The sequence below is a fragment of the Peromyscus maniculatus genome, chromosome X (assembly GCF_049852395.1).
Source record: "Peromyscus maniculatus bairdii isolate BWxNUB_F1_BW_parent chromosome X, HU_Pman_BW_mat_3.1, whole genome shotgun sequence".
Taxonomy (NCBI): domain Eukaryota; kingdom Metazoa; phylum Chordata; class Mammalia; order Rodentia; family Cricetidae; genus Peromyscus; species Peromyscus maniculatus.
In genome coordinates this window covers 135,457,580-135,473,540 of record NC_134875.1, presented here as the reverse complement: position 1 = coordinate 135,473,540, position 15,961 = coordinate 135,457,580, and the positions used below count along the sequence as shown (strand labels likewise).

Sequence of the window (15,961 nt, the reverse complement as noted above, 5' to 3'; positions counted from 1 at the left end):
TCCCCTTGTCCAACTCAGCCAGACAACTTGAGCATTCTCATGACGTAAGTTTGAATGAACGAGAGAAATTGAACCTGGTGTATCAACTGTGCAAGTCCATTGAATGCCTACTTCAGCACACTTTGTACAAGCAATCCCCAGATTTGAAAGGAAAAACTCAGCAGAGGCCTCACCATCCGTGGGTGGGTGAGTCACTGAAGTGGTGTGGAGGAGGTGAACAAGTTAATCTTAAAACCTCAAGCCAAAGTCCTTTTCCTATCTTCACTTGTACCTGGCCATAAAATGGATGTCTGCTGAATCACCACCCAGCATTTCCTATCATGTCAGTGTCATACTGATAAAGATGAAAGCTGCTATGTTGGAGAGCTTGGCAGGGGAAAGCCAGCTAGGAAACAGGCAGAAAGAAAAGAAAGTATGTGGGAAGGAGGGAGCTGAATCGAGCTCTTTCCATTCCCAAGTTAAATGCTGACACGAACGCAGGACACCAAAACCAGAAACTGGCTCCTCGGAGCAGGTTTATGCTTCCCATTAAATTTGCTCTACTTTCAGAGTTCTCCTTTCAGGAAGAAAAAAAAAAAAAGACAGCATTTTGTGAAAGATTCTGCGAAGCATCAGATAGCTGTCTAATGTTACATTATATATCAAATGAGCTCCTCCACCACCCCCAGCTTTAAGGCAAAATGAAGATCTGCAACAGCATCCTGGCAGGAAAAAGCGAATCCTATTACATCACTAGGTAACATGAGCACCACCGCATCCTCCTTTGTCGTCTGTCTCCTGCTAGAGACGCAATTATCAGGCCCCTAGCACAGGGCAGGCAGTGATTAGAATCCTACTACAGACTGCTTGCAATTCTCCAGATCCCCTGCTCCCGGAGCATGCTTCAGTCCCGGGCTGGGCTCAGTCTGCTTACCTTGGATCACAGTTTTCTTTTTTTCTGCCTCAAGGAAGAAACAACCTTGGCAGCCTGCATTTGCTCATTTGGGTTGAGGCGCTTTTACAGGAGGCCCGTTCTGGGGTGCTTTACAAGGGCACTTGCTGCTTTCTCTGCTTTTCACAGCAACAAACGCCACCTAAAGAGCCACCAGTGCTCCTGGTTGGTCAGAGTGTGATGTCACCGCTGAGATCACATGACCAGACCCTTGGACCGGCCTTGGAGAAAGGAAGATTTTCTAACCTAGCACAGAAGCCTTAAAGATGTAGCCTCATCTAAACAAATGCCATCAAACTGGTAAGTGGGCGGCTCAGAAAATTAGAGTCCAGACAAGTTTTATACTTCATACCTCATTTAGCATAAAGAACCAGAAATCAAAGTAGAAATGTCCAAAAACTTTAGAATTACTAGGATCCTAATTTAAAAGGGGATGAAGGCAAATGCAGAAAAGTCTTTTCCTGTGCCACTAACTTGGGCTTGGTGACATATGCTTGTAATTTTAGCACTTAGGAAGTTTAGCGACTTTGCAATCAGCCTGGTGACATAGCAAGACCCTCTCTCAAAAATTAAAATAAATAAAATAAAAATGAATTAAAACTCACCACAATAACATGCGTAAAACCTCACAATCACAATGCTGAGAGATTCCAGATATAAAAGAGCTCCTAACATCATGTCGCTATTCCCGAACCCAGTCACAGGCCAGGCTCAATTTTGGAACACAAATGATGGCATTACAAGCAGAAGGAAGAAAATGACAAAAATAAAGGCAGGATCGACGAGAGAAAGCCGCAGCCTGTGAAGAACATGTGGAAAAGTGAGGCTCCTGAAATGCTGGCCCTTTTTCTCCCTCTGATGACAAGTGACCATCTTTCAATTATTCTTTAAAGCACACACATCTGTATTGAGTGTCTTTTTATGCGCATATCAGAATTAAAGAAAAACACAAAGACAGGTGCACTGGAACACACCTAAAGTCCCGGTTACTTGGTGAGGCTGATGGAGAAGGATCACCTGAGCCTGGGATTCTGGGTAGGCTAGGACAACGTAGCAAGACCCTGTTTCAAAAATAACATTGTTTCGGAATATGGGGAGATAACTCAGTGGGTAAGAACATTTGCTTCACGAGCATGAGGACCTGATTTTAAATCCCCAGCATTCACGTACAAAGCTGAATGCAGCTATGCGTGCTTTCAGATTTAACTTTGGGGGGTCCAGAGGAGGGTACTTGCTAGCATTCTGACATTCGTGTGTGTGTGTGTGTGTGTGTGTGTGTGTGTGTGTGTGTGTGTGTAAAGTTGGTAGACTACTTGCCTGACAGGCCTTGGATTCAATCTTTATAACTGAAAAAAAATGCAGGGATAGCAACACATAACTGTAATTCTTAGCTTCAGGAATCTGAGGCAGGAGGATTGCTGCAAATCTGAGGACAGCCTGAGCTACATGGTGAGGTCTTGCAGAGAGAGAAAGAGTGAGAGAGAGACAGAGACAGAGACAGAGACAGAGAGACAGAGAGAAGGGGGACAGAGAGAGGGAGAGGGAGAGAGAGGAGGGAGGGAATGGGGAGTAAGGGGGGAGGAGGGGGAGGGAAGGAAGGACGTGGGAGAGGTCTCTTAGCAGTGTTCTAAAAAAAAGCAATGTGGTCTGTATTATTCACTAATCCAACCTGGTTGTGTGTCTGCTGCAGCCCTGACAATAAATTTACTATTATGGTTCCATTATCTTACAGGCTTTCCCTTCTCTGGCCCTATTCTGAAGGCTATTTTTAAGCAGGTCTTAATTAATTGTGCAGTAAGGCCAGCCCAGGAAAGAAGAATAAAACTGTCATCTCTCAACTCCCTAAGTGAATCAGCAGGACAGCCACTGTTTAACATTAACCCAGTTACAGTGTGCTCCAATAATCAGACCCTACATGGAGGGCTTGGAAATGTTATTAATCTCATCAGTTCCTAAGGCCTAATACATTCTGAAATGTTAATGCGACAAAACTTTATGAAGTGTAAGGCACTGAATGAGGTTTAGACTCTTTTAGTTCATCATAATTATATCTTGATGAACTAATACAGCATTAATGAACAGAATTCAAATGGAGTGGAAATGACTATTAAGTGGCAGGGAGTTAAAACATTGCAAAAAAAGCAACAATCATTTGTAAGCCTAGTGTGATCCTCTTACACAACTAAATGTTCAGTCTATCAGATTAGAAGAAAATTATATGCCCAGCCTCAAAGGCCTCCTGCAAGTTAATCTTTATTAATCATAATTTTACCTATAGTATCTGGAGACCACTGACAATCACCACCATTATCAAACATTTTTCTAGAATTTCACATTTCAGCAGACATCAGGTAGCACAGTGAAGTTAGCATATTTTAGGCACTTAAGTAGTTTATATTTCTATATAGTTTTCATAGTTGAACCCACGTCAACAACTTTGAATTAAAAGTTTTCACAGAGCCCACAGGGTTACAAAGGCCTACCCAGCACTTACTTCTAGAGTGGGAATTTTTCCTATTCCAAGTAAAGCTTTCTTTTGAGTACTAGAGGGTTAGTAGGTAGGCACGGTGCAGCTTCCACGCTTAAAGGAGGTTTCATTACAATGTAGATTAAGAAATGAGTCACCAGGTTCCGTCTGACATGCTGAGTCTTTAACCCTGCTTTTCTGGCCTCTACCCCCTTCTCTGCCAGATTTGTAATCCCTACCATATGTTCACTATACAGACTGCTCGGTGCAGATCAGTTGACAGCATGGTAATAACACAAAATGCTTCCCAGTTCGGATGTATCATACGATAAAAACACAATCAAGTCAATATTTAGAGCCAGGCACAGTTAGTTACCTTTCGGAAACACATCTAGCCAGATTATTTGGTAGCTTCCCAGTTGTGACTCCTTACTATGATGTTTTGAAAACTTGCAGCAGTGACACCCTTTCAAGGAGCATTCAGGGCAAGTGTGGACAAGCGATTTAAAAACATTCACCACAAGCTTCAGACTAGGAAACACAACGTATTTCAGGTGTGGCGGTGACGGTGAATGGTGCTGCTACTCTGAGGCTTCTTCAGGGAGCTAGCTGGGTTGAGTGGCTTGCTCTTGGCTTCCACCAGGTGTCTGGGGCTGACAACTAACTGCAGCTGCTGCTCCTGCTGCCTGACTTCTTGCTCTACCTAGCGCTTTTAATCTACAACACAGAGGAAACGCATAAAACTTGGGGGCCAAAAGGGGCAGTAGGGGCAACGATCAAGATATAATTAAAGGAACAGAAGGCAAACCTCTCTTAAAAAAAAAAAACAGCGTGTTATGAGTTAATTTAGTGTATACATACACTGACAAGAACGCGGAGTAAAATTAGAGTCTACATTCCAAATTAGGGTAGTTAGGTGAGCCTAGATTTTTGCCTCAGATAAGTGAAAACCAACAAAATTTATCTCAAGCTTTGATGGCATGGTGAATGTTACATACAGAAAGTAATTTGATGTTCTCACAGGAAAATGATTTAAAAGTCTAGTTAAATTATAAAAAGAAAAATCCCTCAAAGACTGATTTGCATTGCCTGAGTCAGAAGTAAACATACAGTAAAACAGTTAGGAAAAAGGGAGTCAAGTTTGAAACAGCCTTCTCTGCAAGTTATAGTTAGGTCTTTAGAAAAACACTGCCTGAATAAGGACGCATACAAATGAAATCATGAGCCCGCTTTCTGCTCTAGAAGGCCTTTCCTAGGCTTCCCCCATCCCACAAAATATCATCTTATGTTTAAAACTAGAAAAGCCCTTTAAAATGCAAGAATATAAATTCTAAGTTGGGAATGATGTTTATTTCAATCCCTAACCAACAAGCCATTAGAAATTTCCCTAGGGGGCTGATTAAGTGATTACCCAGTAACTGATTAAGTGAACTAGTTAAATAATAACAAAAACACAAGAAGAAAGGAGAGAGAGAGAAAAAAAAACCTCATGTGTAGACCTTGAAGGGTTGTTTTAGGAACATCACAAGTTGTGGGAGGGTCACTTGTTCCAACATCAAATAAGCTCTCAAAGAAAGGGACTAGGTTATTGGTATGTATCAAAGAACTTGGAAACAGTCTTTTTAAAATGAGATTGGGGGGGTTACTGGGATATGTTATATTTTTACAAAGGTATAACTCTATCTACAACTACAAATTTAGCACAAGATACTCATCCTGTGGCCATTTAAAGGCCTTCCATTCAACAGTAAAAATGAGGAACCTATCATGGGCTAATTCTCACTTCCACACCTACTTTCCCTTTTCCATTCTTCTACTGGTTCTTCCATGCAAGATTCCCAACAACACATGTTCTATCACACCCCCCTTCAACTACATGCCTAAGAATACATTACAGGTAAATCCCTAATAATTAGTCAGCATTTATGGTACCTTTTCATCTACAACATGTTTTGCTTTCTCTTTTGTTTTCCCACTTACCCAAATGCAGTGGCCAAAATTGGGCCTCACATCTAAACTCTGGAGAGAAAACATAATACTCTGAATACAAAATGCTCTGTGTGGTGATATATTTGTAATCTAAAAAATAAAGCTTACCAGGCCGGGCGATGGTGGCGCACGCCTTTAATCCCAGCACTCGGGAGGCAGAGCCAGGCGGATCGCTGTGAGTTCGAGGCCAGCCTGGGCTACCAAGTGAGCTCCAGGAAAGGCGCAAAGCTACACAGAGAAACCCTGTCTCGAAAAACCAAAAAAAAAAAAAAAAAAAAAAAAAAAAATAAAGCTTACCTGAAGATCGGAAGACAGAGCCAGCCACAGAGTTAGCCACAGAGGTCAGGCAGTGGTGGCACACACCTTTAATCTTAGCACTCGGGAGGCAGAGGCAGAGATCCCTCTGGATTTCTGTGAGTTTATGGTCACACCGGGCTACATGAGATTAATTCAGTCTAAAAGAGAAACAGCCAGGCAGTGGTGGCACACACCTTTAATTCCAGCACTTGGGATCACACACCTTTAATTCCAGCACTAGGAAGGTTGAGACAGTAAGTGATAGAGCTGGACAGAGAAAGGAATGTACGTCGGGAGGAGACAGGAATTCACACTCTTGCAGAGGCTCTTTCAGACTGAGGAGTTGGTGAGGTAAGAGATGGTGGCTGGGGGCCCCCAGCTGGATCAGGCCCTCTGAATAGGTGAGACAGTCGATTGGCTTGATCTGTTTGGGAGGCATCTAGGCAGTGGGACCAGGTCCTGGGCTCGTTGCATGAGTTAGCTGTTTGAAACCTGGGACTTATGCAGGGACGCTTGGCTCAGTCTGGGAGGAGGGGACTGGACCTGCCTGTACTGAGTCTATCAGGTTGATCGCAGTCCTCGGGGGAGGATTTGCCCTGGAGGAGGTGGGAATGGGGGGTAGGCTGGGGGTAAAGGGAGGGGGTGGGAGGGGGGAAAACAGGGAACCCGTGGCTGATATGTAGAACTGAATGGTATTGTAAAATAAAAAAAATAAAATAAAATAAATAAAAAAGGAAAAAAAAAGAGATGGTGGCTGTGGCTTGCTCTGTTTTTCTGATCTTTCAGCTTTCACCCTGATATCTGGGGTTTTATTATAACACCATTTAGGATTCCTGCAACACTGTGAAATACTTAGATGGAGCCTGAAATATTTATTCATGGTAAATTATTCTGTTGCTCTGCATCTATATGCTATCCCAGTTGTTAAAGACTAAAATACCATCATCCCTCTAAATGCCTCCTTTCCCAAACAGTCCCCTTCAGCATCCCTTGGAAACTCCTGAGCTTTCCCAGAGCCCAACAGCTGGCATCCCTAGACAGCACACCAATGCGATATCCGATGAGCATTCTGACTGATTCTGATTTGACTTCACCCCTGTACTCCCTTCCCTTGGGAATCCTCAGTTTGGGTTTAGTCATACTGAAGCCTACAACGGACAAGTATTTAAGATGCAGGAAAGACAAGGAAGATGCAACGCTTTCCCCTAACTCTGAAGACAGACAGACAATAAAAAGAGTGATGGGGAACTACATAATGGAACTGTAACACTATTAAAAGGATCTTTAAGAATTATGAGAAGAAAATGAGAATGTAAAGCATAAAAGAAAGGGATGGGGAAGCCTGGAGACAAGCATGAATACCTATTCTGGTACTACTACCCTCATTCTTTGTTTCTACTAGATATATCCCTCGTCCCCAAAGCCATAGACATTTGTTAGGAGTCACATCTTCTGTGTCTCCTGCCCCTAATATCTGCTCCAATCTGGAAGTTCCTGACCCAACAAGGGTTCAATAACAGTAGAGCCAGGGTGTTAATTGACAAGTTAGGACAAACATGCAGATTGCTATCTTCATGTTTCCACTAATTGGAGTGCCACACAAACTAATGCAGAACTGGAAATAAAGGCGCTTGACTACTAACCTAGGCATCATACCATCATATGTGGGAGGCAAGTCATCTACGAAATGAGCCGTTTTTACTTATTTTGAGGCCATTTCTCATTAAGCTCTCTAGGGTGACTCTGAACTCCTTTTGTCGGCACCAGCAGTTCTTTTTTATTATTTATTTATTTATTTGTTTGTTTGTTTGTTTAAGCGTTCTCTGTGTCGTTTTGGGCACCAGCAGTTCTTGAACTTGCAATAGCCCTGCCTCAGCTTCCTCAGTCACTTCACTAGGCCTATGACAAACAGTACCCTGTTCCACTACTTGTGTTTCATTCCTTCATTCCCAAAGTTACACACGTATGGGGCTGACATAAGGATGGGTAATGTAATGGACAGGGAGAAACTGCCCTACAAACCACATGCTACTCCTCTGGGTAGCACCACTCTGCCTTTTTAAGTTTGAACTAAGTCTATACTGGGTTTTCCCTATCAATATTCAAAACAATTATAAAGGTAGGGATAAGAGATTGTCAACGAATTCTATGATGAGGAGAAAAACCTCAAGAGAGAGAGAGTATCAGCCAGGAGACCCTTCCTAGATCCACAGGAAGAATGTGATGTCATATATAGAGTTTGGTCCCCATTACCACAGGACAAAAATAAGAAATAAAGAGCCCGGCATGATGGTGCATGCCTGTAATCCCAGCACTTGGGAGGCTGAGGCAGGAGGATTGCCACAAGTTTAAGCTTAAGACCCTGTCTAAAACATCAGAGAGATAGAGACAATCAGTCCTTCTATGGGACTAGACACCGAAATAACTGAACTGAGAGGGTCATATCTAATCCCTGTTAGCAGCTGTATCTGGAGTAGGAAGAAGAGGAGACTTTGGCATAATATTGAAATAGATTTTATTTTCACTGATTGTATCATATGAATTTATGTATTTAAGTGCTGGGAGTGAAACCCATGGCCTTGTGCACACTAGGCAAGTGCTCCTCCTATAACTAAGCTGCTTCTCCAGAGCCCACAGGAATGATTTTAAAAGAAAAATAGTAGCCAGGCAGCGGTGACACACACCTTTAAGCCCAGCACCCAGGACGCAAAGGCAGGCAGATCTCTGTGAGTTCAAGGCCAACCCAGTCTACAGATCAAATTCCAGGACAGCAGGACTAAAAGAAACACTATCTCAAAAAAAAAAATGATAAAACAAAGAAAAGAGTAACCGCAGAATAGAGAGACAGGGCATGCAAAGACGCACAGAGCAGACTCATCATCCAGGAGGCAGACCACTGGAGTATTTAGAGACAGATGGGGACATAGTTTCTTGGGAACACTAGAAGGATAGCCTTCACAGGAAGGTGGCTTAATCCATGAGAAGGTCTTTGTGATGGAGGGACATATTGATCAGCACTGAGAAGGTATAAATTATAATTGTAGCTCTACACTGCATTAGCTGTATAATCTTGGCAACTGCCTTATCTTGGTGACTTACAGATCTGCCATCTCTGAAACGAAGCAGGTATTCATATTTTACACACACACACACACACACACACACACACACACACACACACACATGTGTGTGCGCGCGCGCGCGCGCGCACGCACGCAACACTGTTTCTTAAAGAGTTTCCTACATGTTTTAATCAAGTTCACTACCCCCAACTTTTCTAAGATGTACCAACCCAACTCTGTAGCCTTCTCGTATTTTTTTAAGATGATAATTGCATCATTTCTCCTTTCCTTTTCCCTTCACCTCCACCCCAAAATATAGAGCTTCATGTTCTATTATTTTAGACATGTTTTTCATTTGGTTCTCCATACTATACTGAGAAATATTTGACAGGGCCTTATCTTTGAGGAATTCAAAATAGTATTTTGATTGCATAGCTATCTGAAGGTACTCCTCTGGCAAATTCATAAAATGATACTACCAATCCTTGGAAAAGAAAAGCCCATTGATGAAGATTAGAACAACCTAGTCCCTCAGTGGGAACCAGCATTTCTAGGACATGGTTAACTAGAGTTACAGCTACATGCTAACATGACTACAGTATACATTTTGAGGACCTACTGACTGGCAATGATCTGTCCTCAGAAATATACAGTCCATGCCCCTGAAGCATTATAATACCCCTATCCTTTACCATTTAACATAAATTCAACAAGTTAAGGTAGAAAATAATCTTCTCACAAATGTCAGTACTATCAAAGGATTGCTATAGTAGATTCACTGTTTATAAATAAATGGGAGGCTGGGGGTTAATCCAAATGGTAGAGAGTCTGCCTAGCATGCAAAAAGTCCCAGCTTCAATCCCTTGAACTAAAAAAGAAAATCAGATCGGAGTAATGTCTTGTGCCTATATTTCAAGTAACCCAGACGGTAAGGCATGAGGACTGCATGAGTTCAAAGGCAACCTGAGCTATACATAGTGAGTTTGTGGCTAACCTGAGCTATATAGAGTGAGAACTGGTCTCCAAAGCCCCCTAAATTTAATAAAAATAACAATAAATATGGAACTTTCAAATTCAGTTTTTTTCTATCGTAAACAGTTTAGAAATTCTTATTCTTACCCTCAGAATAAGAAAAGGCTAGACAATACGAAAAATGGATAATTTTTTTTTCCTGGACCCATCAGAGAACTGAGGCTACAGAAGAGACTGAAGAGACAGCTTTTCCAAAGACTCCCACCTGAGAACTTCTTACCTGGAAGAAATCGGGTTAGAGCCATAGGAACAACAACAACAACAACAGGCAACGTGAATGAACTGCATAAATCGGAGAAAGCCACGCCAAAGCTCTACCTCCAGAAACCTCACCAAGTTCTCGCACTGAAAATCCTAGAAAACTCTCCTGACCTTGATGAGGGAGGGGAGAGGATGAGTAATCCTTGTGAAATATGCCCGGAGATTTCTTCACAACAAGCAAACATGCTCCAAGGGAAAATACTTTGCCTGAGCCTTATTCCCGGTTGGGGGAAGGGCATTCCTCCCATTCCAGCCCCCATCTGGCTTTCCAATTTCACCTGAGGGGGAATACATGCTCAGCAGGGCCAGGGCTTCAAGGAAGTAGATTGTGAATGCTAAAGGGCACAAAGAAGGCAGGGAGAATAACTTGGGAGAACTTGTGAAGGTCACAGCCACAAGACACAGTCCCAGTAAAACACTAAGAATTAGTCTGATTGTGATGTACTTGGTCCCTCATACTTCAGCACCACACCTACAGGGCTCGGGTACCCTAAGAGTAAATTATATCTGAAAGAGTTGCAAGACACATCATTTCTAAAGGAACTAGATGGAGGCAAAACCAGAATCAAGAAGAAACACAAAGTCACCATAGGAATTTGACTCCTGTGATGTGTAGTTATCACAAATAGTAAACACAACTTAATGTCCAGCTACTTTTCCATAAATCCTAACACAAATTATGTAATTATATATTAGCAGTGTGTGTGTGTGTGTGTGTGTGTGTGTGTGTGTGTGTGTGTGTGTGTGTAAATACAATCAATAGTTAACACGGCATCGCACAAGACAATAAAAAGTAAAACACTGCAAGGAAAACCTCAACAACTGTACTCCAGCCAAAGAAGCAGGCAGGCTAACTGCAGACCTTCACTCTTCTGCTCTTCCAAATCCAATCCCCCAGTCTTATCGTCAGCTCTGCAACAGAACACCTGCTGAAGACTCCCTTTTGCCCAGCCCCCACCTCCCGTGGATCCCTCAGATCTTCTAAAGATCGAAACCATTGCTTTATCCCAGCCCCCAACACCAGCAGGCACTCCCAGCTAAACCACAGGCTACTCCAGCCTGGGAAGCAGGAAGGCTGACTGCAGATCTTCACCACTCCCGCCATTCCTCCAGATCCAGTTCCCCAGTCTCATCCCCAACACCTGCTGCAGTCTCTTCTAATATCTAGTGGATCCCACAGATCTTCCCCTTAGCCTCCCTCCTCCCACCTACTGCTTGGTCCTCATTGCGCCCCACCCAAACTCTAGCAGGCACTCCCTGGGGACCCACAGACCAGGCTGGGCAGGGAAGCTAAAGAGACATGCAAAAGGTCCCCGCTTCAATCCCTTGGACTGAAAAAAAAATCAGTTAGGAATAATGCCCGTGCGTAAATTTCAAGTATCCCAAACAGTAAGGCATGAGGACTGCCATGAGTTCAAAGGCAGCCTGAGCTATAATACATAGTGCATGATTTGCAAGACTGTGTGTTCTGGTGGAAGCTCAACCTCAGCCCCTGGCACCCTGGCATCCCTATACCCAAAGAGTCTGGAATATTCTGGTGGAAAATCCACCTCAAATCCCCACCCATTAAACCAGGGCTTTTTCTAATTCAATCTGATTTGGATTGCTGTGTCAGCGGAGAGGCTTATCGGGGTGCGAAAACCTTTCATGTAGCTCTTCACCTCTCCCTCTGCTCCTCCAAATGAATCCCCAAGTCTCACCTCTAGCTCTGCAGCCTCCCTACCCATCCTTCACCCATCTCCAGAGAACACACAGATCTTCCCCTCCAAACTTCCTTCCCCCAACTCATTCCTTTGTTCCAGCCTCCAGCTCCGGCAGGCACCCCCTGAGAAAACACAGGCCACTCCAAAGAGGGAAGCAAGCAGGCTGACTGCAGATCTCCTCTCCCTCAACCCCAGCTCTGGAGCAGATCTCCTGCTGTGGAATCCCTCACTCTCTGCCCCCATCCCCAGGGGACTACCTAAGAAGATCCTGGTGGAACACCCCGCTTTCCTCCTCCTTGTGAAGACCCTCCACCACCACAAGCCCATCCCCATTCCCAAGTCTCAGGTCTCAATACCCAGAAACACATTTTACCCAGAACCCTGACCATCCACAACTATCAGGGCACCAGAAGATTGTCCTACAGACAACACACAGTCACAACACTCTAACAAGAACCAGAGAGGAAACAGAAACCAAGGAACAAAACACCCACTCAACAAGGACAAGACCAGATATCAGCACCTAGAATTACAATGTTCAAAATCCCAATAACAGCTAGGGCAACAGGTCTCCATTACAGCCCAGCAACCCTACCACAGCAGGCCCTGAGTATTCCAACATAGCTGGGATATAAGAAAAAGACCGAAAAAGAGCCTCTGTGAATATGGTAGAGGTCTTTAATGAGGAAATTAATAAACCCCTTAAAGAAATCTATGAAAACACATACAGTGGAAGGAAATGAAGAAAACCATTCAAGACCTGAGAGTGCAAATAGAAGCAACAAAGAAAACCCCAACTGAGGGAATTCTGGAAATGAAAAATTTAGGAACTAAGATAGGAACCACAGAGGCAAGACTCAAGAACAGAATACAAGAGGTAGAAGAGAAAAACCTGAGGCACTGTAGACACATAGAAGAAATGGATAATGGATACCTTGGTCAAAGAAAATGTTAAATCTAAAAAAGTACTGGCACAAAACATCCAAAAAAATCTGGGGCACTTCGAAAAGACCCAATCTAAGAATAATAGGCATAAAGGAAGGAGAAACACAGCTCAAAAGGACTAGAAAACATTTTCAACAAAATCACAGAAGAAAATTTCTCTAACCTAAAGAAGGAAATGCTTATCAAAGTACAAGAAGCATACAGAACACCAAATAGACTGGACTAGAAAAGTCCCCTTAACCCTTAATAAATACACTAAACCTACAGAACAAAGAAAGAATATTAAAAGCTGTAAGGAAAAAATACCAATTAACATATAAAGGCAGACCTATTAGAATTATACCTGACTTCCTAATGGAGACTCTAAAAGCCACTACACATGTATACTGGAAAAGAAGAGTTAAATAGTAGATGACAGATAATGCAGGTAGGTTTCTCACTGTCAGAGTAGAAGTTTATAGGCAAGCAAAAGAGAAAAGATAAAATGTTCCAGGTGGTAATGGATTAAAAAAGAGAGAGGCAGGGCTGGAGAGATGGCTCAGAGGTTAAGAACACCGACTGCTCTTCCAGAGGTCCTGAGTTCAATTCCCAGCACCCACATGGTGACTCACAACCATCTGTAATGAGATCTGGCACCCTCTCCTGTATACATAATAAATAAAATAAATCTTTTAAAAAATACAGTTCCTTATGCCGTGGTCACCCCCAACCATAAAATTTGAGAGAGAGAGAGAGAGAGAGAGAGAGAGAGAGAGAGAGAGAGAGAGAGAGAGAGAGAGAGAGAGAGAGAGACCGACCAATCAGTATGATCTTATGTTCAGCTTAATGTAGATAAAGGTGACCACACACACACACACACACACACACACACACACACACACACACACACACACTTACTTTATGCTAGCAAACACATCTATTCAGTGGACCTTGGCAGAATGCTAGGTACAGTGGTACATGCCTATAATCTGTTTTTAGAAGGAGGATCAGTTGCTCAAGGCCATCTACAGCTACATAGTGAGCATGTGGCCAGCATACATAAAATCCTATCTCAAAAAAAGCAATGCCTTTGTAGAAGTGGGCATAGCTAGTGCCCTGTCTTCATTTCTCAATCAGTTCTAGGATGAAAGGAAAGCAGGGCTCCTTGAGCGATGGCTAACATACATTTCCTGCCTTGGTATTCGAACAGCAAAGTAATAACAAAGCAGATTAGGGTCAAAAAGTGAGGGAGCACTAAAAACAAACCCACACTGGCAGGGGGAACGCTCAACTCAATGGCAAAACTGCAACAATTTAAGCAACAAAATAAAGTAGGAGTAGATTAGAACCCAAAGTTTAAAACAATACAGATGATAGAATCAATGAATGAATGGGAGAGAGTAGACAAAACTCCCATGTCAGCAGTCTCAAGGAGGTAAAGGCCCCTCACTCCTTCCTGAAGGGTACAGTGTGGGAAAAAAGGGAAAACAATAACAGTGTAAGTGGAGAAACCTGAGGAAAAATAAATCAGTCAGGTGATCAAAGTTATCACCAACAATATGTCACATTGATGGGTCACTTGACCTCACTGGTCTTCATCTCCAAATGCTCCAAACACAGCCTAATCATGAGAAAACATCAGATAAATTTCAACTGCGGGGCATTATATAAAATACCTGACTACTGCTCAGAATTGGTAAGGTCACTGGAAACATCAGAAATCTAAGCATGCGTCACAACTAAGAAGAGCCTAAAGAAGACATGATGCCTCTGTGTGATGTGATAACCTGGGTGAGACATGAGGTAAGCACTAAGTAAATCTGAATTAAATATAAACTTCAATAAAGTTTATATGGGTGAAACCTTAACAGCTATGAATTCCAAAATCTGCCCATTTTTCTATGAAGAAAAGTAAAGGACGCTTTTAAGTCTGTGCATATCATCATATACATCATGAAGCCAAGCCTGGTAGCCAATACCTATAATCCAGCACTTGGGAAGTTAAGGTAAGAGGGATGCCCTGAGTTTGAGAGCAGCCTACACCACATAACAAGTACCAGGTGAGCCAGGGCTACAAAGTGAGACCCTGTATCAAAACTACCAAACTTCATAGCAGCATTATTTGTAATAGCCAGAACCTGGAAACAACCTAGATGAACTATCCAACTGAAGAATGGATAAAGAAAATGTGGTATGTTTACACAATGGAGTATTACGCAGTGGTAATAAACAATGTCATCATGAAATTTGTAGTCAAATGGATGGAACTAGAAAAAAATCAGCCTGAGTGAGGTAACCCAGACCCAGAAAGACAAAAACGGTATGTACTCACTCGTAAGTGGATACCAGACACAAAGCAAAGGATAACCGGGCTACAATCCACAACCCCAGAGGAGCTAGGTAAAGAGGAGGACACTAAGAGGGACACACATGGATCTCCTCAGGAAGAGGAAAGGGTTAAGATCTCCTGGGTAAACTGGGAGTGGGGAATAGAGGGGAGGGGAGGGGAGGTGGGAACATGAGGGCTCGAGATGGCTGAGTTGGGAGAGAGATGGGGAGGAAGAGCAATGAAAGAGATATCTTGACAGAGAGCTATTAAGGGGGTGGGGAGAAATCTGCAGCTAGGAAAAACCCCAGGAACTCACGATTGTCCTCCAGCTAAGACCCATAGCAATGGTGGAGAGAGTGCTTGAACTAGGCTTCCTCTGCACTCAGATTGGTGTCTTTCCTAATTGTCATCATAGAACCTATATCCAGTAACTGATGGAAGCAGATGCAGAGATCCACAGCCAAGCACTTGGCCAAGATCCTGGAGTTCAGTTGAAGAGAGGAAGGAAGGATTATAAGAGCAAGGGGGGGGGTGTGTTCAGAATCATGATGGGAAACACCACAGAAATAGCTGACCCAAGCTAATGGGAGCTCATGGACTCTGGGCTGACAGCTGGGGAGCCTACAGGGGAACCAACTAGGCCCTCTGAATGTGGGTGAAAGTTGCATGGCTTGATGTGTTTGTGGGTCCCCTGGCAATGGGACCAGGACTCATCCTGAGCACATGAACTGGCCTTTTCAGAGCCCATTCTCTATGGTGCGATGCCTTACTCAACGTTGATGCAAGGAGGCGGGGCTAGGTCTGGATCCAACTAGGTAAGCCACCTTGTGTTGAATACCCAAGGGAGGCCTTATCCTCTATGAGGAGGGGATGGGGTGGGATAGGGGTGGGGGTGGGGTGGGAGAAGGGGAGGGAGGGGGAATAGGGATTGGTATGTAAAAGGAAAGAAATTTTTTAATTAAAAAA

The 15,961-nt window shown here is 43.2% G+C and overlaps 1 protein-coding gene across 3 annotated transcripts in view; it reads right to left on the bottom strand.

Moving 5' to 3' along the window:
- Nucleotides 1-15,961, bottom strand: part of Clcn5 (chloride voltage-gated channel 5) — a 160,284-nt gene that overhangs the window by 31,296 nt on the left and 113,027 nt on the right. The window contains exon 1 of one of the 3 annotated variants that reach the window (XM_006995054.4): nt 914-1,939. The exons of the other annotated variants lie outside the window; for them this stretch is intronic. The gene's annotated coding sequence lies outside the window, so the exon portion shown is untranslated. Of the gene's footprint in view, nt 1-913; nt 1,940-15,961 lie in introns of those variants that run through there. 3 annotated transcript variants of the gene reach the window in all.